Here is a 23,670-nt window from a genome sequence, read left to right as displayed (position 1 = left end):
CTAGCTCTCCTCAGTCCATTTTTGAGTTCCTTCCGGCTACCTTGTAACCCTCTAGAGCCAAGTCATATCCTTGCTTCCTCAACCTTATGTAAGCTTCCTTCTTCCTCTTGACTAGAAGCTCCACTTCTCTTGTCATCCAAGGCTCCTTCACCTTACCATTCCTTCCTCGTCTCAGTGGGACAAAACTATTCAGAACTCCCAGCAAGTGCTCCTTAAACAATCCCCACATTACTGTTGTGCATTTCCCCAAAAACAATTGTTCCCACTTTATGCTCCTCAGCTCCTGTATTATAGCAGTATAATTTCCCATCCCCCAATTAAATACCTTCCATACTGTGTGTTCCTATCCCTCTCCATGACTATGGAAAAGGTCAAGGAGTTGTGGTCACTGTCACCGAAATGCTCGCCCACCGAGACATCTGACACCTGGCCTGGTTTGTTGCCGAGCACCATGTCCAATATGGCCTCCCCCCTAGTCAGCCCATCTACATATTGAGTCAGGAATACTTCCTGTACACACCTGACAAAATCTGCTCCATCCAAACCATTTGCACTAAGGAGGTTCCAGTCTATATTAGGGAAGTTGAAGTTACCCATGACAACAACTATGTTACTTCTGCACGTTTCCAAGATCTGCCACCCAATCTGTTCCCCTATCTCTCTGTTATTTTGGGGGTCTATAGAAAATTCCCAATAAAGTGACTGCTTCTTTCTTGTTTTTGACTTCTACCCATATTGACTCAGTAGACAAACCCTCCTCAACTACCTCCTTTTCTGCAGCAGTGATGCACTCTCTAATTAACAGTGCTACTCCCCCTCCTCTTTTACCTCCCTCCCTATTCTTCTGAAAACATCTAAACCCCGGAACATCAAACAACCATTCCTGCCCCTGTAAAATCCATGTCTCTGTAATGGCCACAACATCATAGTTCCAAGTACTGATCCATGTTCTAAGTTCATCTTCCTTATTCCTGACACTCCTTGCATTGAAACAGACACACTTTAAACCATTCCACTGAGTGCAACTTTGCCCTATCAACTGTCTATCTTTAGCTTCCAACCTAACTCCCTAAAATCACTTTTTAGATCCTCATCCCTTTTCCTAGCTATGTCGTTGGTGCCTATGTGTACCACGACTTCTGGTTGCTTACGCTCCCCCTTAAGAATCCTGTAGACTCGACCCGAGACATCCCTGGCCCTGGCACCCGGGATGCAACACACCTTCCAGGAGTCTCAATTGCGACCACAGAATCTCCTACCCATTACCCTAACCATTGAGTCTCCTGTCACTATTTCTTTTCTATTCTCCCCCCTTCCCTTCTGAGCCACAGAGCCAGACTCAGTGCCGGAGACCTGGCCGCTAGGGCCTTCCACCGGTAGGTCTTACCCCCCAATAGCATCCAAAACGGTATACTTGTTTTGAAGGGGAATGGCCACGAGGGATCCCTGCACTGTCTGCCCGATTGTTTTCCTTCTCCTGACTGTAACCCAGCTACTCTTGTCCTGTACCTTGTGTGTGGCTACCTACCTGTAACTCTGCCTCCCGGATGATCCGAAGTTCATCCAGCTCCAGTTCCCTAAAAACGGTCTCTGAGGAGCTGGAGTTGGGTGCACTTCCCGCAGGTATAGTCAGCGGGGTTACTGGTGGTATTCCTCACCACCCACATCCTACAGGAGGAGCATGCAACTGCCCTAGCCTTATGAGGAGAGGGCCCTTGGGCTTGCAGGCCAGGGTCATCTCAGGAACAGGTAATGAAAGTTAGTAGCCTGCCTCAACCTCAACTGTGGATCCTGGGAATACACCTGGACATGTTGGGAGTGTGAGGAACAGTAAGAAACTATAGGCGCCTAGTGGGCACAGAAAAATCTAGGCATCAATAGAGATAAATCAACATCGTAACAAAACACTTGTATTAAACATCACTTTGTTCACCCATACAGATTCACCATCTCATGGCGCCATGCTCCATAACTCCTGCACACACTCAGGAGCTTCATCCCTGTGGAGTGTGCGAATAGTAGCACTGTATCTCTCTCTTCTCCCGCCTCCCACATTGACAACACGGTAAAAACACACCACTGCTGGCCTTGGCTCTCCAACCCACCCTGTTACCCCACCCCGAAGCTCTTCATGAAGGTTAAACCCTCGCCCCCATCAAAAACACCTGGTACCACAAGGGGCCCTGGCAAATAGGGCATCTGTGACCTCCGTCATGCACTTGTGAGTTGCTGACTGGGATATGTGACCAGTACAGCCCCTGAAACGAGCCACTGGCTGAGAAGTTCAGGGCCACAGTGTGAACAATTTAGGTATTCCAGATCCGAAGGGACTACCTTACTAACCTATATCAGGTTAAGCCACCAAAAGATGGAAATCTGTTTCTCTGTTAAAACTCAGAATAGCTCTCATGAGGGGAGGTTACTTTTCTGTGTCTCAAACAGTTAAACAGGATTTCAGTTACTTTCTAGTGGAAGAGGTTCAGATGCGTCACCCATAACTAAAACCCCTTACCTCTGTCGGTCGTGGATCGTTGTCATTTAAGACTTCCTAATGAGTGTCTAGGATCTAAAACTTATTGAGAGTAAGACTGCACGGTTTAATTTCGAATAATATTTTTATTAGAAGATACTCTCAATTGATACAAGAATTGCAGAGTTAAAAATATAAATTGATTAACAGTCCTATGTTATCTACTGACAAACTAGCTTCTCTAAGAGAAGGATATATCTAAACATGGAAAATCCTAAAGTATCTCATATCAATTTCTAATACATTTTTAAGAATTTTAATAGAAACATATTTACAAAAACCATGAAGGTCTTTGTTTGACAAAGCAGGCGGAAGAACAGAACTTTGATTGCACTCCAGCAGGAGTGCCTGTTCTGCGAAACTGTTCCTTTTTTTATATTTAATTTCCCCTATTTAGTGAAGGGCTTTTCCTGTGTCTTATCTCTCCCACTGGGTAATTTCCTATAGCCAAATGGTCAGGTTTATGGCTTATCAACAATAATATGATTTAATGATCTTAGTGTCTGCTTGAATATCAACTGTCTAAGATATATGGTCGGACAGGGACCTGTTTGAGACACATTTCTACTTCTGTCTATTTTCAATGTCTACATTTTTAAATATATAGATGCCCAGATAACCACAATTCCAAATGGCTTTATCTTAAGTGTCAAAGTTGTGGATTCTCCATTTTTGAGACTAAGTCACCACGCCGTCTTGAAAACTAGTCTTTTACGCCAGGAAAACTGGCGTCAAAAGGCCACAGATACACCGTCTTTCTGGGGGCTAGCAGGCAGCAGTCATAAAGCGCACAGCTCTAGCTGCCAATATGGCCCCCAGCAGTTCCGGGTCAGAGGCCACACATACGTACCGTGGAGGCCTCCAGCAACCGCACCCTGCTCCATGGCAGACTCAGCCCGCGGATCTGGACCAGCAAAATGGTGCCCGCATCAGCTGCTCGTGTGCCCCGGACCGCCCTCACACATTGCTCCCAGCCCCAAATGAAGTCCCCCCCTGCCCGCCAATCGGCCCTCCCCCGACTGTGGTGGCCCCGCAGCTGCCTCATGAGGATCCCGGACATGTGACCATTAGAGGTCCCACCATCGGAAATTCGGCCGGTCGGGGACGGAGCATCACAGGGCGGGCTTCAGGCAATGGCCTGAGGCGGTGGATACTTGGCACAGCGCACTCCATGAATACACTGATTTTCGGAGGACAGAGAATTTAAAAAGCGATGCTGCTTCCGATTTCGGCGCCAAAACAGATTCTTCGCCCCATCGGCGAAAGCGATTTTGGTGTCTGGAGCAGAGATTCCAGCCCTATACGTCTAAAAGGAAATTTGTTAATTTATTCTCGTTGCTATCTTTTAATATAAATTCCCACGGTCTAGCTTATGGTTATAATTGCCGGAAGGTAATTTAAAGAATTTATGGGCTGTCAATTCAAGGATCTTCCTTATCCTGCATTTTTCTGGGATGGCTTAATGATCCTTGGAGTCAGCTAAAGTTTTTGCAGCTGGTGGTGACTTTTGAATGTCCTTACTGCTGAAGTGGTTTTATTCTACTTTGAATTAAAACACTTGATATATTAATTTCTGTTGTGTATACATGTCCTTATTCTAAACCGAATGCTGCAGACAGTGTGATCTCCATCACAACAGTGTTATGGGCCAGGGTTTAGAAAACTCCAAACTCTATCATGGAGTTTACCTGACCTACAACTTATAATAGATTTTGGTTATGAGGAGCACAAAGGCCCACTTTCCAGGTGTGATGCAACAGAGACCCTAAGTATTTTTAAACAAAACAATGGTTATTCTATGAATTCAGTTAACATTTTACACACACAGTAAACATTTTATCAACTACCAACATAACTACCCCCACAGATACAGTACTCTATATGTAACCCTTAATAACTTTCCTAACAACATCCATAAACCAAATACCCTTTTTAACAAAGCAGTAGGTGTAAATATTATCTTTCTCGTGAGTTCACTTCAGCCATTATCACAGCGGTCTACATCGCACCCCAGGCAGAAGTGAGGAAGGCGCTTGATGAACTGTACACAGTTATGAACAACTACGAAACAGAACATCTGGAGACCTAGTTCATCGTGGCCGGAGACTTCAACAAGGCCAATCTCAAGAGTGTACTGCCAAAATTCCACCAGCACATCTCCTGTCCCACCAGGGGCGACAACACTCTCGACCACTGCTACTCAAAAATCAAGGGCGCCTACCGTTCCATCCCCCGACCGCACTTTGTGAAATCAGACCATAAGACGGTACTCCTTCTCCCGGCATACAAGCAGAAATTCAAGCGGGAGAATCCAGCTAAGAAGGTCGTGCAGTGCTGGTCCGAAGAAACAGAAGAGCTCTTACGTGACTGCTTAGAGACAGTGGACTGGTCCATATTTAAGAATTCAGCGGCCAACTTAAATGAGTATGCCACCATCGTCACAGACTTCATCAGCAAATGTATGGACGACTGCGTGCCAAAGAAGGCTGTACGTACGTTCCCCAACCGGAAACCATGGCTCAATCGCGAGATTGACTCCCTACTGAAGGACTGATCTGAGGCATTCAAGTCAGATGACCCTGACCTATACAAGAAATCCAGGTACGACTTTCGCAAAGCCACCCGAGATGCCAAGAGAGATTATCAAACCAAGCTAGAGTCACAGACAGACTCTCGGCGGTTGTGGCAAGGACTAAACAACATAACAGGCTACAAAGCGAGTAGTATCTCCGGCAGCAGCGCACCCCTCCCCAATGAACTCAATACATTCTATGCTCGGTTCGAGCAGGTAACCAACAATCCGCTGTTGAGTGTCCCAGCAGCCCATAATTCACCCATACCCACCATCACAGCTTCTGAAGTCAGATCGACCTTCCTGAAAGTGAACCATCGGAAGGCGACGGGCCCGGACGAATCCCTGGTCGTGCAGTCAGAGCCTGCGCGGACCAGCTGGCAGAGATGTTCGCGGACATCTTTAACCTTTCCCTACTCCACTCCGAGGTCTCCACCTGCTTCAAGAAGACCACCATCATACCGGTGTCAAAGAAGAACAGGCAACGTGCCTCAATGACTACCGTCCGGTGGCCCTGACCTCAGTTGTAATGAAGTGCTTCGAGAGGCTGATCATGAAGCGCATCACCTCCATACTCCCAGAACGCTTTGATCCACTGCAATTCGCATACCGTTGCAACCGGTCCACAGCAAACGCCATTTCCCTGGCCCTACACGCATCCCTAGAGCATCTCGACAACAAGCACTCCTATATCAGACTCCTATTTATTAACTACAGCTCCGCCTCCAACACCATAATCCCAGCCAAGCTCATATCAAAGCTCCAAAACCTAGGACTTGGCTCCCCACTCTGCAACTGGATCCTCGATTTTCTGACCAACAGACCACAATCAGTAAGAATGAACAACAACACCTCCTCCACAATACCGGGGCCCCGCAAGGCTGCGTACTCAGCCCTCTACTCTACTCCCTGTACACACACAACTGCGTGGCAAAATTTGGTTCCAACTCCATCCACAAGTTTTCTGATGATACGACCATACTGGCCGGATCTTGAATAACAACGAGTCAGAATACAGGAGGGAGATAGAGAACCTAGTGGAGTGGTGCAGCGACAACAATCTCTCCCTCAATGCCAGCAAAACTAAAGAGCTGGTCATTGACTTCAGGAAGCAAAGAACTGTACACACCCCTGTCAACATCAACGGGAGATGGTTAGCAGTTTCAAATTCCGAGGGGTGCACATCTTCAAAAATCTGTCCTGGTCCACCCATGTTGACGCTACCACCAAGAAAGCACAACAGCGCCTATGCTTCCTCAGGAAACTAAGGAAATTCTGCATGTCCACATTAACCCGTACCAACTTTTACAGATGCACCATAGAAAGCATCCTATCTGGCTGCAGCACAGCCTGGTATGGCAACTGCTCAGCCCAGAACCGCAAGAAACTTCAGAGAGTTGTGAATACCGCCCAGTCCATCACACGAACCCGCCTCCCATCCATTGACTCCATCTACAACTCTCGCTGCCTGCAGAAAGCGGGCAGCATAATCAAAGACCACACCCGCCCGCCTCACTCACTCTTCCAACTTCTTCCGTCGGGCAGGAGATACAGAAGTCTGAGAACATGCACAAAACAGCTTCTTCCCCGCTGTTACCAGACTCCTAAAGAACATAGAACATAGAACATGTTTATAAAATAAAATAACAGCTAAACAAATGTTCACTTTTTTGTTTAGAAAAGCTGAACTTTCCCTTTGTTCACACACCTGACAGTGCGCACCTTCGAAGGCTTGATCACTCTGCTGAGATTGCAGAATAAAGTACTTCCGAATCAACTACAGTAAAGGTTCCTCTGCAATGCCCAATAACGCAGTACAGGCCCTTCGGCCCACGATGTTACGCCGTCCTGTGAAACCCCTCTAAAGTCCCTCTACACTATTCCCTTATTGTCCATATGCCTATCCAATGACCATTTGAATGCGTTTAGTGTTGGCGAGTCCACTACTGTTGCAGGCATGGCATTCCACGCCCTTACTACTCTCTGAGTAAAGAACCTACCTCTGACATCTGTCCTATATCTATCTCCCCTCAATTTAAAGCTATGTCCCCTCGTGCTGGACATCACCATCCGAGGAAAAAGTCTCTCACTGTCCACCCTACCTAATCCTCTGATCATCTTGCATGCCTCAATTAAGTCACCTCTTAACCTTCTTCTCTCTAACGAAAACAGCCTCATGTCCTTCAGCCTTTCCTCATATGATCTTCCCTCCATACCAGGCAACATTCTTGTAAATCTCCTCTGTACCCTTTCCAATGCCCATTAAATGACCCTCTTATGGAGTGACCTCATTAACATTACACCCTGTATGCTTCACCCGATGCCGGTGCTTATGTAGTTACGTTGTTTATCTTGTGTTGCCCTGTTCTGTATTTTCTTTTATTTCCTTTTCTTCACATGTACTTAATGATCTGTTGAGCTGCTCGCAGAAAAATACTTTTAACTGTACCTTGGTACACGTGACAATAAACAAATCCAATCCAATCCAAATTCTTTACACAAGACAGTTATCACGTTTAAATTATCAAGTGATCTGGACACCTTTTAACATACAGAGACCAAATGAACCTTCCTTGTCTGAATTCAGCTTTCAACTGCCGAAAACGAAAGTAAAACACAGCTTCCAGCTCAAAACAAAAGTAAAAGCCAGAGACACAACCCAGCTCCGCCCACACAATGACATCACTGCAGCTATTTGATAAACACTCATTTCTTAAACGTACACTCTCATGACAACCGGCAATGAGTGACCTCCCAGTCCAAGTGGTTCCAACTCTTGCATCCCCAGAACAGATCCAGTCTTCTCTGACACTGGATCTCTGACATATGCAGCGGGATTCTCCCTGCAGTGGAGACCAGCCGGCGTATTTTGGCGCATGCGCAGGGGTGCTCTTCTCCACGGCTGCTATGGCCGAGCCCTACAGGGGCCGGCACGGAAGGAAGAAATGCCCCCACGGAAGAGGCCCACCTGCAGATCGGTGGGCCCCGATCGCGGGCCAGGCCACCGTGCCCCCTCCCCGCGGTGTTGGATCCCCCTGCGCCCCCCCCCCCCCCGAGGACTGCCCCTGCCGACTTATCTGCCAGGTCCCGCCGGTACGTGAGCTGAGTGATTCACGCCAGCGGGACTGTCCAAAAATCGACGGCCGCTTGGCCCATCGGGGCCCGGAGAGCTGCAACGGCCGACCGGCGTGGCGTGAATCCCGCCTGGAAAACGGTGCCGGAGAATACGGCAGCCAATGTCGGGGCCGTGGGGCGGGATTCACGCCACCCCCTGGTGATTCTCCAACCTGGCGGTGGGTCGGAGAATCCTCCCCTCCGCCGGAGTTAGGATGCCCCACTCTGGAATACCTGTGGCTGCTGGTGTCTGTAGCACCTCGCTGTTATTTTAAAAAAAAAATTGTTTTAAGAGAATGGAATGAAGAACTTGTTGTATGAGGAACGGTTGAGGACACTGAGTCTGTACTCATTGGGGTTTAGAAGAATGTGGGGGGATCTTATTGAAACTTACAAGATACTGCGAGGCCTGGATAGAGTGGACATGGCGAGGATGTTTCCACTTGTAGGAAAAACTAGAACCAGAGGACACCATCTCTGACTAAAGGGACGATCCTTTAAAACAGAGATGAGGAGGATTTTATTCAGCACAGGGTGGTGAGTCTGTGGAACTCTTTGCTGCAGAAGGCTGTGGAGCCAAATCACTGAGTGTCTTTAAGACAGAGATAGATAGGTTCTTGATCAATAAGGTGATCAGGGATAATGGGGAGAAGGCAAGAGAATGGGGATGAGAAAATATCAGCCATGATTGAATGGCGGAGCAGACTCGATAGGCCGAGTGGCCTAATTCTGCTCCTATGCCTTATGATCTTATGGTCTCAGAGTACCCAATAATTATTTTCCAATTAAGGGGCAATTTAGTGTGGTCAATACACCTAACCTGCACATCTTTGGGTTGTGAGGGTGAAACCCACACAGACACGGGGAGAATGTGCAAACTCCATACGGACAGTGACCCAGGGCCAGGGTCGAACCTGGGTACTCAGTGCCTTAGACAGCAGTGCTATGCATCTCTCTGTTATGTAGACATGAGTATGAGCCTTGAAATTCAATGGTTGGGGACTCGACTTCCAACTATTGCAATTAACATAAATAGGGGATTTGGCTTCCAAAGGGTTAAGAAACGGGCACCAATCAGTGGCACACTCGTGCATTGCAATGCTGATTAAAATGGTATAATTCATGTGTCAAGGAAGGGTCTGTGAGCTGATTAGGCAATTGGTTTCCCTTTGTGGCAGGTGTACATACGTATGAGGTGTGTGATGACTGAAATTAGCAAGACAACTTCATCCTTAGAGGGCACCCTCACTCCCCCAGATCTCATGGGTTGCAGATTAAACATGCCTTTCAACTTGAACAGCCAGCCACACAAACACTAATCCCTGACAGCCGGGTCTCCATAATCAGTGGGCTTGAACATCCATCCAACTTGGCCTTTGGCTTCACAGTGCTGCCTGAGTGTGGGGATTCATTTTCATTGCAGTCGTCCTCCCCTGTTGCATAAAGGCCTCATGAGGCTGGAGAACATCCCTTGTCAGAATCCCCCACTCTGCCCATTCAGCCTTGCCTCATAGTTGCCCCCAGTCCTGATCTAATGATTCACGTCTTCCCACCCACTTTCCACCTGTCACTCTGGAAGGACAATCCCTCAATGATTATAATGCCACAAGCCCAGCAAGAAGGACCCGGGAAATGCAGGCAGCACGGTAGCATTGTGGATAGCACAAATGCTTCACAGCTCCAGGGTCCCAGGTTCAATTCCGGCTTGGGTCACTGTCTGTGCGGAGTCTGCACATCCTCCCCGTGTGTGCGTGGGTTTCCTCCGGGTGCTGCGGTTTCCTCCCACAGTCCAAAGATGTGCGGGTTAGGTGGATTGGCCATGATAAATTGCACTTAGTGTCCAAAATTGCCCTTAGTGTTGGGTGGGGTTACTGGGTTATGGGGATTGGGTGGAGGTGTTGACCTTGGGTAGGGTGCTCTTTCCGAGAGCCGGTGCAGACTCGATGGGCTGAATGGCCTTCTTCTGCACTGTAAATTCTATTTTATATGTTCTATGTTCAGAGACCTTTAAACCTCAAGGCTAACAATCGTGAAAGGAACGCTAAGATCTGTGAGCTACCTCACCCCCCAAGTTATCAATACTGAACCCAATCCCACCCCCAGGTGCACTTATCTGGGTCCCCCATTGTAGTGAATGTAATTCACACTGTAATATATATGATACCATATTATTGTAAGCGCAGTTGCGTTGCCTGACCACTAGGGGGAGTAGCACTGGGAATGCATAGGAGTTTGTACAGGGCTCCACCCTTGGCTCCTCCCCCTGAACTGCTGTATAAAGATCGATGGCCAGAGCCAGCCGACCAATTCATCCAGGGTTCATCGTGTTACAGGCTGGCTCTGTTGTAAGTAGATTAAAACCACTGTTCATATCTTTAAGCACGTGTCTCGTGAATTGATGGTCTCATCACCCATGTCCTCTCCGCTGCCTCCTCTGCGACTGGCAACCTGGAGGGTGATGGCCACCTGAACGCTCACCTTATATCTCCTTTGGAGGTGAGGTCACCAGCTTCTCGTTTTTACACAGCTGTTGTAAATCACTCGCCGGCGACCGATGAATATTCAGTGAGGGCGGGATGTCACTGCAGGAGTGCTCGCTAATATTATAATGTATTAAAAGTAGGTTCCCTGCATTTCTCGTCACACCACAGGCAAGGGGCCTGGAAAATCAGAAAATGCAATTTCGCCGGCAAAAACAGCTGGTTTCTGTGACCTAATCACCAAACCTCCTGGTTCCCCAGTGTCACATTTAGGGTTATCCCAGTGATGCACTGGGAAATCCTTCTCAGACGTTCCCACATAAGGGTTTACCCAGCAATTGTCTCAAAGTGCTAACTTCCTCTGGTTAATTGTGCTGGGCTGAGAACCATCCGACAGAAGTGATTTAAATCGTTAACTTTGGATGGTTCTGTGCGGAGTCTGCACATCCTCCCCGTGTGTGCGTGGGTTTTCTCCGGGTGCCCCGGTTTCCTCCCACAGTCCAAAGATGTGCAGGTTAGGTGGATTGGCCATGATAAATTGCCCGTAGTGTCCTAAAAAAAAAGTTTTAAAAAAGTAAGGTTAAGGGGGGGTTGTTGGGTTACGGGTATAGGGTGGATACGTGGGTTTGAGTAGGGTGATCATTGCTCGGCACAACATTGAGGGCCGAAGGGCCTGTTCTGTGCTGTACTGTTCTATGTTCTATGGTTATGGCCTGACAGTTACTCTGATAGAATGAGAGAAAAACAATTACTCCTAACTCCAGAGTAACGATTTAGAAAACCCAGACCCAGGCTCGCACGGACCTCCCCCCACTCACCCGAAATACACAAACCCCCAGGGAACCCAGCCGACCCTCCCTCCAGCCTGACACTCACTGTCTGACTTGACCCAGCACCCCCTCTGGACTAACCCGAACCCCCTCCCAGACTGACCCTTCTCTATGGTCTGGCCTATCCAGCCCCTCCGGGAACATGACCCCCATTCCTGTGACCAGATCCCTCGCCCCTCCTGAATTGCTTCCTCCGGTTTGATCCAAACTCCCCCCACCCCGATATTGGGTCTGCAAACAAACCCTATCCCTCTTGTCCAACCCGCCCAACAACTCTCTCCCTCTGGTCTGACCTGGCCCCAACGCACCCCCACCCCACCCCACCCCAAACAGTGACCCCACCCTGACCCCCTCCCTGGTCCGAATAGATTCAACATCCCCTGCGGCCCCGGGCCGATCTGAACCTTGACCCAGCAACGTCACCCCAATTTCCCCCCCCACCCGACTCCCTCCGACACATCCCTCCTGACCCTCAACCCACACCCCGGCACTCCTTCCCCTGGAATCCCCACATCCAGTCTGACCCGACTCCCCACACCCCTTGGTCCCCCACGGCACCCCATCCCCATTGTCCGAACCACTTACCTTTGAAACTAACTTTCTCCCTTAAAAATCTCTTTAAACACCTACTTTACTCAGCCACTGCTGTAAAAAGGGGATGTTCCTTTATTCCCTGCGCCCAGGTTACTCCACACCGATGCAGCCTGGGACACGCTTCAATGCTCCTGTCGCACTATTGCAAAACTCAATGGTGCAGACCCACTATTGAAAAACTCGATATTCCAGCTCATTATTGCAAAACTCAATGGGCTGGATTCTCCGTTTCTGAGACTAAGGACTGGATTGTCTGCTTGCGATGCCGAAATTGCGAAGCGTGATTGGGTGGAGAATAGCCTGCGACTCCAAAATCGCGGTAAGCGCCGGTTTGACGCCAAATTGGGATGCTCCGGCACCCCGAAAATTGCGTAAATGTGACCCTCGCCGCACGGGGCTAAAGTACAGGTGGCATATCATTAGCGGGCCTGACACCATATTCTCCGGGGCTCCCACGATTCACCGTCGCCAATGGGCCGAGTTCCCAACGGTGTGGTTCACTTGTGGTCTCAAAAAGTGTGAACCTGGCATCCTGGCTGCTGAGGGAGAGAGAGGAGGTAGGAAATGCTGTGGAGTGACTGCGGGCTGCCGGCCCAGGCACCGGCCGTTCTGGGCCGGGGGAGAGGTGGGGACAGGTCGAGCAGCTGGGCTGCCCCCCAACGGGACTTGGGCTGTGCCCGGGCACCGACCACCATTACTGTGGCCTTCTTGATGAACACCTACTGACCACCCACCTCGGCCCCTGGTTCTAGACAGTGACACCGGCCGTATGGGTGCACCACCCCTCCCTGCCACAGTGTGCCCCGCCGCCTCCAAACACCCTGCCCTACTGGCCGCCACCCATCGGGACCACCCAGGGCTGCCCCCTGTGAGGGCAGTGCCAGCCAATGGTACACCTGGCAGCAGGGATGGGCGCCAAGACTGGGGTTGCCGATGGTGCCTGCTACCGACGGAGCAGGGGTGCTGGAAGGACATGCGTGGGTGGAGCCCACAGTGGCAACTGGGGCTGCCGTGTAACCCATGGAGCCTGGCTGGGCACGGGTGTATGTGCCATGTTAATCTGTTGGCCTTCCACTCCATGCAGTCAATGACATTTAGCTTTCAACCAGCAATGCTGGCCGCCTTGGCGATGGCCGCAGCTCTGTGAGATGCCCTGCGGCCGCCTGAGCATGGGCCACTTGGAGAAGAGGGGGAAGCTGCAGCAGCGGAGCGGGCAGCAGCAGAGTGGGCTGGAGAGGGGCAGGTGGCAGCCGCACAGGCTGGAGGTCCGGCCGCCCAACAGACCAAAGAGGAGGAGGTGCCAAGGAGATCTCGCATGAGGCCTCATGTGTACCGGCACCGCCTGTCATTCGAGGACCTGCCAGACCAGACATGCCGTCGGAGACTCCGGCTGAGTAGATGGACAGTGCGACACATCTGCAAAAGGACGCACCTGGCACCGCGCGGGGCAATGGGGAGGACACCCGCTCCCAGTGACCGTCAAGGTGATGGTCGTCCAGAACGTCTATGTGACGGGGTCCTTCCAGTCACCAAGTGGGGACCTGTCCGGGATCTCACAGACCTGGACGCACAGGTGCACCCGTGCCGTCACGGAGGCCCTATATGGCCAGGCGCCTCAATGCATCCAGTTCCATGCAGACGAAGCAGCGGGGTTCGCTGCCATCGCCGGAATGCCATGGGTCCGGGGGCGATAGACAGAATGCATGGTACCCTACGGGCACCTCCGGATAACAGGCCGCTGTACACAAACTGAAAGGGGTACCACTCAATGAACATCCAACTGGTCTGTGACCATCAACTGCGCATCGTACACCTCTGCACCCGATACCCGGGCAGTGTGCACGACTCCTTCATCCTGGCACACTCAGTGATTCCTGACAAGTTTGAGGGGCAACCCCCACCCCCGGCTGAGGGGTTGGCTCCTTGGCGACAGGGGTTGCCCACTATGGCTCTGGCTGATGCCATCTATCTGGAGGCCACAGACCGTCACGGAGACCTATTACAATGACGCCCATACAGAGACCAGGAGTGTGATCAAGCTGTGCTTTGGCCTCCTGAAGATACGGTTCAGGTGCCTGGACTACTCTGGAGGGGCCCTCCAGTATGATGCTGAGAGGGTCGCCCGCATCATGGTTGCCTCCTGCATCCTCCACAACATTGTGCAGCAGAGGGGCGATGTGCTGGAGGAGGAGGATGAGGAGGAAGGGCAGGCCTCATCCGACGAGGACGATGCGTGGGAGGAGGGCAATGAGAAGGACAAGGGGCCCAGGCAGGCAGGGAAGGCCACACAACGTCATCGCCAGGGTCAACGGGCATGGGACGCTCTGATCGCCTCCAAGTTCATGAGGGGTGAGGGGTTGGAGAGAGGGGTACTGGCCAGGGGCACAGACACCACATCCCAGACCCACATCCCCTCACTTCCTACACTGCCAAACCGCCCGCCTGCACACCCCTCTGTTATACATACCTGCGACGCTATGACCTGGGAGCACTAGGTTAGCAGTGACAGTGGGTCCGGTCCATGGGATAGGGGATGATGACAGCCCGTTCTGCAATAAGCTCTGGTGCTCCACATGGTATGACAATGTCTGACTCATGCCCATAGTACCACCTTCCGCCTGAGTGATCCCTGCATGCGAGCTGGCCAGTCCATCACACAGTCTCGTCGAATCCCTGAGTTGGGGGAGCTGGGGTCGGTCAGGGCAAGGGGGGTGTGGGGAGAAGAAGGGTGGGGAGCACAGTGTTCCCACAGGGCCTGCACTGGTGACCCCCCCTCCCCCCAGCCAGCATTGACCGGCCCACCATCACACCCATCAGAGCACCGAGGCAGGTTTTAACCGTGTTAACATGTGTTTATTTTGCGGAAATATATACAGTCTGTGCCCTCGACCCAAGAACTAAACTGTGCCCTGCACCCGTGCCAACCTAACTGGTGTCTAACTTTCGGGCCTTACGGGCCCTAACACTACGCCTAGGTGGTTCCCCAGATGGTACAGCAGGAGTGGAGACACCTGCCCTGCAACAGGGGTCCCCATTGGTGCGTGTTTCCTGGGGCGTCCTGGCCTGATGGGCCCAGCCGCTACGTGGGTGTCCTGAGTGGCATGGTACCGACCTGTTCTGCCCACCAGATACACCAGGCACACGGAGGGGAGAGGTCCGAGATGCTGCGGTGTTCCAGCACTTCCCTACGGGAGTCACCGGCACGGGCCCCATCACCCCCGCTCCCTCGGGGTGCACAGTGACCCCCGAGATACTCCATTGGACGGGGTGCGAGTGGAGCCATCCCTTGAGGCCCCCCCACCACCTGGCGCTGCCAGTCCTGGAGGCGCTCTGGGCTCAACCAGGGACTGTACGCTCATGGCCATGGAGCACAGGGAGTGGACCATCTCCGTCTGAGACTGCACCACATCACAGTGCGAATGTGCCACCATCCTGTGGGTCTGTGCCACATCAGCCAGTGACTGTGCCACCACCCTCTGGGGCTGTGCCACATCATCCAGTGACTGTGCCACATCCCTCTGGGACTGGGCTACCTCCGTCTGTGTTTGTGAAATGTCACCCAGCGTCTGGGCAATGCCGCCGACATTCCCAGCCATGGTCTGTGGTGACTGGGCCAGGCTGATGAATGCCGCCGCAATGTCCAGGTGGCTCGGGCACATGGCCGCCTGTGAGAGGGCAGCCCTCTCCTGGGCCTCGGCCCCTACCTGCACAGAATGTCCCAGGCCTTGACACACTGATCCATAGACAAAACCATCACCCCCAATGCCTCCACTGCGGATGCCACCCATGCGGTGTTGACCTGGGTGGCACGCATGATCGGTACCACCCCCTGCTCCACGCGGATGGACTCCTCCACCTGGACCCAGTGGTGCTGGATGCTCGCTGTCATCTGCTCTTGTGGTCTCTGGGTCCCTGACTGCATCTGCGCTGTGGCCTGGAACCCATCTGGACGGCAGCTGATTCCTGGGGCTGGCCTGCCCTCCGACCGTCCAGCCCCTCGGCTGCACCTATCTCCACTCGCTGTACTGGGTGAGCTATGCGGTGCACACCAGATACTGTCCCAGGATCCTATTCCTAATGTGCCCAACTCTGGGATGGTGGAGTGTGTAGAAGGCAACTGTGATGGAAAGTCAATGTCATCCTCCTGTTATGCGGGCGGCGTTTTCAGAACCCCAAAATGTATCATGCAATTCAACCAACCCCTCCCTTTAATGTATTGTTGCTTTTGAAGCACACGGCTTGGTCTCCAGGTGTGGTACTACAATTATGGACATGTGGGTTTTTAAACACAAAACAATGTTTATTCCATGAATTCAACTTAACCTTTTTAAATAAACATTGGATCACTTACCACCCCTTACTTCAAAGATAACCCCAAAAATAATACAACACAAAATAATCCCTCAAATTGTTCCTTCAAACCTCCAACCTTTAAATAGAAACACATCAGGTTAAAGACATTACTATTATGAGTTTAAATCACCCAAATGATTCAGAGATAGTCTTTCCTGGCAGAGATCACAGCAGATCCAGCTCACTGCAAACACAGACACACCCAAGCTCTTTTTATCAAAACTGAAACCTTAACACTGCAAAATGGCTGAGCTAAAAACCCAGCTCCACCCACACTCTGACATCACTTCAGTAAAATTAGCTGCTCCATTTCTTAAAGGTACATTGCTTAAACATCCATTCTTAAAGGTACATTGCTTAAACATCCATTTCTTAAAGGTACATTGCTTAAACATCCATTTCTTAAAGGTACATTGCTTAAACATCCATTTCTTAAAGGTACATTGCTTAAACATCCATTTTTTAAAGGTACTCTCACATGACACTCCGACCCGAGCTCTGGGGTGTCCTGAGTCTCGGACAGAGGGCTGGTGTTCGGGCTGCTCTCACCATCAGTGCTTGGCTGTCTGGGGGGCATCGGCTCTGGCTGGGGGCAGGGGTCTCTGGATGGACCAGCCCCATCTCCGGCAGGTCCTGTAAGACAAGATGACATGTATGATTAGACAGCGGGCCGGGGAGGGGTGGGGATGCTAGGTTGGGGGGGATGCGTGGGGTGAGGGGGGTGGGGGAGCAGGGGGGGGAGAGGTTTGGTGAGATGTGGGGTGAGGGATGTAGGGGTGTGGGGTGAGGGGATTGGGTGGGTGTGGGGTGGGGGGGGTGAGGCGTATGTGTGGGGGGGGGGCGGTGTCCACACATGTGTCATGGGGATCCGCAACTAAGCAGGGCCTCACTTCCTTGCCCGCCACCAAATTCTGCCTCGGCGACCTCCCTTTCCTCCGGCCGGCCAACCGCATCCAGTGCCCTCTGCTCAGGCATGGTGAGGGGGCGCAGTTCTGGTGGTCTCCGCCCCCGGTCTTCTCTCGCTCCCGTGGTTGTGTGCAGTCTTCTCCGGGGGGCAGGGGGAAAACACAAACTGCACACATTAAGCCCCGGGGTTGTGTAGATGGTGGCCTCAGTGGCCAGGGCACCCAGTCATGGCAGATGGCATGTGCGCTGACATATGAGGCAGGGTGGGGATTAGGCTGACCTTAGGGGGGGAGGGGCCGGCTTACGGGTGTGTGGGGGGCGGGGTTAGTGCCAGGGGCAAGGGGCAAGGGGCGGCCAACTCACCCTAGCCGCCCTGAGGAGGTCGTGGAGATTCTTCCTGCACTGGATCCCAGTCTGGGCGACGTTGCCCACGGCACTGACCGCCTCTGCCACCTGCGCTCAGGCACGGTGAATGGTGGCACCTGGTGGCCTTCCTCTCAGGCTGGGATAGAGGGTCATCTGCCTCTCTGCCACGGCGTCCAGCTCAGCATCCCTGAACTGTGGCGCTGTTCTCCTCCCAGCCACCTTGTTGACTGGGACGGTGTGTGTGGGGAAATGGATCGTTTAAGTGCGGCTGTGGCGTGTGAGCCTCAGGTGCGCCAATCATGGACCCAGCGAATCTGGCACCGTTTTGCATGGAATTGATTGTTTTCCATGTGGTGATGGTGCTAGCCCATTTAAAATAGCTGAATCGGTGCATTTTTCCTGTCGTAAAACGCCATTTTTCATGCCGGCGTTGACACTTCATCTCAAAATCAGAGATTCCGGACCCACTATCGCAAAGCTCAATGTTCCAGACTAACTATTTTAAAACTTGATGCTCCAGACCAGCTATTGCATAACTCGATGCTCCAGACCCACTGTTGAAAAACAACGTTCCAGACTCACTGGCTGGGATTCTCCCGCATCCAGCGGGCGGGCCGTACCGGCGCCAAAGAGTGCCACTCCGGCGTCAGGCCGCCCGGAAGGTGCGGAATCCTCTGCACTTCCGGGGGATAGGCCGGCGCTGAAGTGATTGGTGCCGAAGGGCCTCTGCCAGCCGGCGCAAGTTGGCGCATGCGCAGGAGCGCCAGCGTGTTCTGGCGCATGCGCAGAGCCGCTGGCGTGATTCCTGCGCATGCGCAGGGGGTTTCTTGTCCGCGCCGGCCATCGTGGAGCCTTACAGAGTCTGGCACAGAGGGAAAGAGTGCCCCCACGGCACAGGCCCGCCCGCAGATCGGTGGGCCCCAATCGCGGCCAGGCCACCGTGCCCCCCAACCCCCCCCCCCCTGGGCCGGATCTCCCTGCCTCCCCCGAGGACTCCGCAGGCTACCCTCAGAGCCAGGTCCCGCCGATATGAACCTTGTCTATTTCACGCTGGCGGGACCGGCCGAAAACAGGTGGCCGCTTGGCCCATTGGGGCCCGGAGAATCGCCGGGGGGACCACTGCCAAGGGCCCCCAATCGGCGCGACGCGATCCCCGCCCCCGCCCAAAAACCAGCAGGGGGTCGGAGAATCCCGGCCACTATTGTAAAACTCAATGTTCCAGACACATTTATGCAAAACTCAATGCTCCAAACCCACTATTGCAAAACACAATGATCCAGACACTGGGCTGGATTCTCCGCAGGCCTGCGCCAAGATCGCGTTCGGCGCGGGGTCGGAGAATCCAATTTCACGGCGAAATCGGGTCCGGTGCCGGTCTGGCGATTCTCCAGGACCTGAGAATTGGTGTGATTGCGGAGTACGCCACGCGGCTGGAGGCCCATTGACTGAGGCCAGCCCAGCGATCCTCCACTCCTGACCAGCCGAGTTCCGGACGGCGTGGAACTAACCTGGTATTGCCGGTCGGGATGCTGCCGTGGCTGCTGCGGACTCAGTATGTGGCCGCCCTGGTGGGGGGCGGAGGGATCGGACACTAGGGGGGCCTTATAGGCAGCCAGGGTTTAGCACCATGTGGCCAGATGCTCGGGCACGCGGCCGATTGGGGGGCTCTTATTTTTGTGTCCGCCTCCGCGGTCCGAGTCCGCCATGGGGCTCGCCGCGGCCGCCGTGCTTTTACGCCGGCGAAGGGACATAGTCCCATTTTGGGAGAATCCAGCCTATTATAGCAAAACTCAATGTTCCAGACCCATTATAGCAAAACTCAATGCTCCAGACCCATTATAGCAAAACTCAATGCTCCAGACCCATTATAGCAAAACTCAATGCTCCAGACCCATTATAGCAAAACTCAATGCTCCAGACCCATTATAGCAAAACTCAATGCTCCAGACCCATTATAGCAAAACTCAATGCTCCAGACCCATTATAGCAAAACTCAATGCTCCAGACCCATTATAGCAAAACTCAATGCTCCAGACCCATTATAGCAAAACTCAATGCTCCAGACCCATTATAGCAAAACTCAATGCTCCAGACCCATTATAGCAAAACTCAATGCTCCAGACCCATTATAGCAAAACTCAATGCTCCAGACCCATTTTATAGCAAAACTCAATGCTCCAGACCCATTTTATAGCAAAACTCAATGCTCCAGACCCATTTTATAGCAAAACTCAATGCTCCAGACCCATTATAGCAAAACTCAATGCTCCAGACCCATTATAGCAAAACTCAATGCTCCAGACCCATTATAGCAAAACTCAATGCTCCAGACCCATTATAGCAAAACTCAATGCTCCAGACCCATGATAGCAAAAGTCAATGCTCCAGGCTCACGACTGCAAAACGATGTTCCACACCCACTATTGCAAAACATGATGCTCTAGACACATTGAAAAACTCATTGCCCCAGACCCACTATTGAAGACCTTGCAGGAGCCAACACAAATACAGGTGGATAGGCAGCAGTGAAGATACAAATGCAGGCTTCTGACAGATGATAATGTTTTCAGGACAAGAATGAGTTACCTGTAGATATCAGGGTGGTAGTGCTAATGAAGACTCTTGTGTCTCCGGGGAACCTTTCACTGACCATTACAGCTTACTGCAGGAAGATCTCCATCCCAGGGGATGTAGTGGCCATTTGAAGCCAGTGGTGTTCAAAGTGGCCACACCACTCAGCCTCTCGCTCCTTCCAAGGATCCACATGTGACATGAGGAGGATCTCCCAGGTAGTAACACTGCACTGTATCAATGACATCATCAACTTGCTATTCCAGTGGGCAGGTGTTTTCATAAGATATCACCAGACTAAGACAGCCAGGCTGAGAGGTCCATAGTATTCACTGTCATGGCTGCACCTCCATATGTCTCGGGTGTCATTGATCGTCTCATCGTAAAATCACCATGTGACCAGCTGGTGGTCTTCATTAACAGAAAGGATTCTTTCATTCACCGTCCAGATAGTCTGTGACCACAGGAGGCGTGTTACTCTGGTCTGTGAGTGATTTCTACACAGCAGTCACATATGTGCTTCCAGATGCTGCTTTGTTCAACATACATTCCCAGATAAATGGATGGATCCTTGGACACCTGGACCTGGCTGATGATGCCGGTCAAAAACTTTCGGAGTGAGGCCAAGCAAAGTTCCACAATGCCGTATTGGAGCAAACCGAGAAGCATTGATAATTTGAGGGGGGGGGGGGGGTCACAGTATGGCCCAGTGAGGGTCTCACATACCATCCTTGTTTGGTGTGCACAGTCTTCCTGGCATTGCAAAGGGCAAAGCCCCGAACCCAGAGGAGAATGAGGAGATATAAGTCAAACTCGATGAGGACAATCAAATAGAGTAGGTTGAACACGACAATAACATCTCCCTGTTACTGAGATAGATGCTATTGAGACCCGAGAAAACTTGATCCTTACACACATCCAGTGTCTTAGCCTCTCTTGATGGGCAGCTGCTCTCCAGGCTGCATATCTGGCCACACGTCACATGATCTTTCAACAATGAGATCACATTGGCCTTCCTCTGCTTCTGACCAGCTCCATTCAGAGAAAGACACAACACAATGTCCTTCATACATAGGTTCAAGGGGATCCAAGTGTTCCCTAAATTCATCAATAATAATCCAAAAATGCTGGCCACCACCAGCTTTCAAGAATGTCGGCCATCCCGCATGTGCGTGCCCTCTGAACCGGATGCATCACTGCGCAGGCCAGAAGCCCAGCAGGGCAGACTGCCTCCTCCTGACATCAGCACGCTGTCCCAGGATCATATTTAAAAAAAAATCGATGATGTTTTTGTGCCAGAAGCTGCGACAGAGAGCAGGTCACACACCCGTACACTGACGTGCTCTGAGTGTGAAATCCTGGAGGAGAGATTCTTCCATTTTATAGCTGCCAGCAAACAAGCAACAGCACTGTGTGAAGAACTGAAGATGGATTATTTCGTAATAAAGGAAGAGAAGGCCAGAGCGACAAACAGCCCAGGATCTCATAATTGAATCTACTGGAGAGAGCTTCACAGGAGAGTCCAGGGCAGGAAAAAACTGCTGGTGTGAGCTCCAGGGCCTCTGATGAACAAACAATTCAGAAACTGAAATCAAGAACTAAGCAATATAAAGATGATTTCTTGAGGTATGGCTTTATTAATTGTGCCAGTGCAAATCAGGATGCAAAGCCCACGTGTGTATATGCAGGGAAGTACTGGCAAATGAAAATTTAAAACCCTTAAAACTTCAAAGGCACTTGAAGTCTAAGCATAGCAGGTTCGCGGATAAACTTCTTGTTTTTCAAAGGATGCAGTGAGTACTTAAGTCGTCAACTGAAGTTCTTTGCAGAAATGTAACATTGAGTAACATAGCAAGTGAGATTATAAGGACAAAGCAGGCTCTCCTGGCGCATAAATGTAAGCAATAATGGTAGGTTGCGAATGTCAGTTGGCATGGGCCGTGAAGGTTGGCCAATGTGGGTCGCGAATGTCAGCTGGCATGGGTCGTGAAGGTTGGCCAATGTGGGTCGCTAAGGTCGGCTGGCATGGGCCTTGAAGGTTGGCTGATGTGGGTCATGAAGGTTGGCCAGTGTGGGTCGCGAAGGTTGGCCGGCGTGGGTCACGAAGGCCGGCTGGCGTGGGTCATTAAAGTTGGCTGGTAGATAAAAGCGGGTCCCGGGTAAAAAGTTTGAAAAACGCTGTTTGTACCTGCATGTCCGTGAGGTGACTCCGAACCGAATAGTGAATATCTACCCACCGAGGTGATTGTATCTGCACAGCTGCTGGGAATGGGGGAAAGATGAATCATCTGAGACTGTAACACTCACTCTCTCAGAGGTCTGAGGAAATTCATTGGTTATTTTGTCTCTGTTGAATCCGTGGTAAGCAGGGTGCAAAGACGATAATTAGTAATTAACAAATAATGTTTATTCCAATACAAATCCAAAACTCCTCCACTCCCCGAAGGGTCTCCTTCCCCAAACTGTACCCAGGTCGGGATTTTTATACGGGTCGGGGCATTACTTGTTAAGGGGAAGTCCCGCCCCCATAAAGGGGAAGTTCATATTCCAGGGAGGTCATGGGAAACAATATAGTCCTGACCCCGGGACCTCCATGGGGTTATAACACTCATCCCCCCACAAGTCCGGAGCAATGTCCACATCCATGGGTAGGTGGGCCGGGCCTTTTGACCATTTCGCTTGTGAGCAGCATTTAGACACAGACCTTGCGGTGTCAGGAGGCGTATATCGGACCGGGGAGCGGTGTTTGTGTGATGAGCGTCTGGGCGGTGATGGCATTGCTGGTGCAGCCATGAGGACAGGCACGGGCGCCACTGGCGATGGCAGAACCTCCATCTTGGTTTCTGAGTCGGAGCTAGGTGGTTCCTCGTTCTGCATCTCGTTGTCCTGAAAAATGACCTCAGAATCCTTCACAGCTGGCGGGTCTGAGGCGGCGGCAGTAACAGGGGGGCAGGGGCAGTGGCAAAACAGCGGAGATGGGACGTCCGAATCAATGGTCGGTACAGGTGAAGAATCCGGCACGCGGTTTCGGAGGTGGTCCACGTGGCGATTAGACTCAAGGCCCTGTGTCCGTATTCGGTAGGAAACTGGTCCTGTTTTTGCCAACAGGACGCCCTGGACCCAAGCGGCTCCATCGCCGAAAATCCGGACATTCAACTGCTCTCCAAATCCTAATATTAGCAATTATTTTACATTGTAATTTTCACGGAAAGGTCCGGAAAATATGAAACCAGCCTTGGAACAGTGAACATTTTGTTGGTACAGCTATTGACCTTAATATAACTCTGCCAAATCTATTCAAAATATTATACTGATACTGAAACTATTGCTAATTGTCCCTAATCTATTAAACTC

General features: G+C 51.4%; 1 protein-coding gene across 1 annotated transcript in view; it reads left to right on the top strand.

Annotated features, from left to right (window-relative positions):
• LOC119970891 overlaps nucleotides 1–23,670 on the top strand; it is a 136,573-nt gene that overhangs the window by 8,662 nt on the left and 104,241 nt on the right. The window lies entirely within an intron of this gene.

This window comes from Scyliorhinus canicula, chromosome 9 (assembly GCF_902713615.1).
Source record: "Scyliorhinus canicula chromosome 9, sScyCan1.1, whole genome shotgun sequence".
In the NCBI taxonomy this organism is placed as follows: domain Eukaryota; kingdom Metazoa; phylum Chordata; class Chondrichthyes; order Carcharhiniformes; family Scyliorhinidae; genus Scyliorhinus; species Scyliorhinus canicula.
The sequence above is the reverse complement of the archived record's forward strand: the minus strand, read 5'-3'. Positions and strand labels throughout refer to the sequence as shown.